The sequence below is a fragment of the Microtus ochrogaster genome, unplaced genomic scaffold (assembly GCF_000317375.1).
Source record: "Microtus ochrogaster isolate Prairie Vole_2 unplaced genomic scaffold, MicOch1.0 UNK3857, whole genome shotgun sequence".
NCBI lineage: Eukaryota > Metazoa > Chordata > Mammalia > Rodentia > Cricetidae > Microtus > Microtus ochrogaster.
The window spans coordinates 1-1,619 of NW_004952951.1; the positions used below are offsets into that span (position 1 = coordinate 1).

Here is a 1,619-nt window from a genome sequence, read left to right on the forward strand (position 1 = left end):
CTGGGTCTGAAAAAGCATGGGATAAAACCGGACTAGCTGAACATAGTGGACAATGAGGACTACTGAGAACTCAAGAACAATGGCAGGACTACTGCTCCCCCGGACTCCTTGGTAGTCTGCTAGTGGGAGGTCCTAATCACCCTCTCCGACTCAGTTTTCGCAGACCACTTCAAGGACTAAATATGTGTGAGTGCATCCCCATCCACATCGGCCAGGCTGGTGTCCAGATCGGCAATGCCCGCTGGGAAGTCTACTGCCTGGAACATGGCATCGGACGGCCAGATGCCAAGTGACAAGATCATTGCGGGAGGAGACAACTCCTTCAACACCTTCTTCAGTGAGACAGGCGCTGGCAAGCACGTGCCCCGGGCAGTGTTCGTAGACCTGGAGCCCACGGTTATTGATGAGGTTCACACTGGTACCTACCGCCAGCTCTTCCACCCTGAGCAGCTCATCACAGGCAAGGAAGATGCTGCCAATAACTATGTCCGTGGTCACTACACCATTGGCAAGGAGATCATTGACCTTGTCTTGGACAGAATTCGCAAGCTGGCCGACCAGTGCACAGGTCTTCAGGGCTTCTTGGTTTTCCACAGCTTTGGCAGGGGAACTGGCTCTGGGTTCACCTCCCTGCTAATGGAGAGGCTCTCTGTTGATTATGGGAAGAAGTCCAAGCTGGAGTTCTCCATCTACCCAGCCCCCCAGGTTTCCACCGCTGTGGTTGAGCCCTACAACTCCATCCTCACCACCCACACCACCCTGGAGTACTCTGATTGTGCCTTCATGGTGGACAATGAGGCCATCTATGACATCTGTCGTAGAAACCTCGACATTGAGCGCCCCACCTACACTAACCTTAACTGCCTCATTAGCCAGATTGTGTCCTCCATCACTGCTTCCCTCAGATTTGATGGAGCCCTGAATGTTAACCTGACAGAATTCCAGACCAACCTGGTGCCCTACCCTCGTATCCACTTCCCTCTGGCCACATATGCCCCTGTCATCTCTGCTGAGAAAGCCTACCATGAGCAGCTTACAGTAGCAGAGATCACCAATGCCTGCTTCGAGCCAGCCAACCAGATGGTGAAATGTGACCCTCGCCACGGTAAATACATGGCTTGCTGCCTGCTGTACCATGGTGACGTGGTTCCCAAAGATGTCAATGCTTCCATTGCCACCATCAAGACCAAGCGTACCATCCATTTTGTGGACTGGTGCCCCACTGGCTTCAAGGTTGGCATTAATTACCAGCCTCCCTCTTGGTACCTGGTGGAGACCTGGCCAAGGTCCAGAGAGCTGTGTGCATGCTGAGCAACACCACAGACATCGCTGAGGCCTGGGCTCGCCGAGATCACAAGTTTGATCTGATGTATGCCAAGCGTGCCTTTGTGCACTGGTATGTGGGTGACGGTATGGAGGAGGGGGAGTTCTCTGAGGCCCGTGAAGACATGGCTGCCCTGGAGAAGGATTATGAAGAGGTTGGGGCCGATAGTGCTGAAGGAGATGATGAGGGTGAAGAATATTAGCCCCGTGGTGCATTGTCTACCCTTCATTGTCTTTTCTTTGTTGTTGTTGTGTGTGTAACTGTCCTAAATTGTCAATAAAAATGTTTCCAGTGC

The 1,619-nt window shown here is 52.7% G+C and overlaps 1 pseudogene; it reads left to right on the forward strand.

Annotated features, from left to right (window-relative positions):
* The first annotated feature begins 104 nt into the window (after positions 1 to 104).
* Positions 105 to 1,567, forward strand: LOC101983432 (annotated as a pseudogene).
* The last annotated feature ends 52 nt before the right edge of the window (positions 1,568 to 1,619 follow it).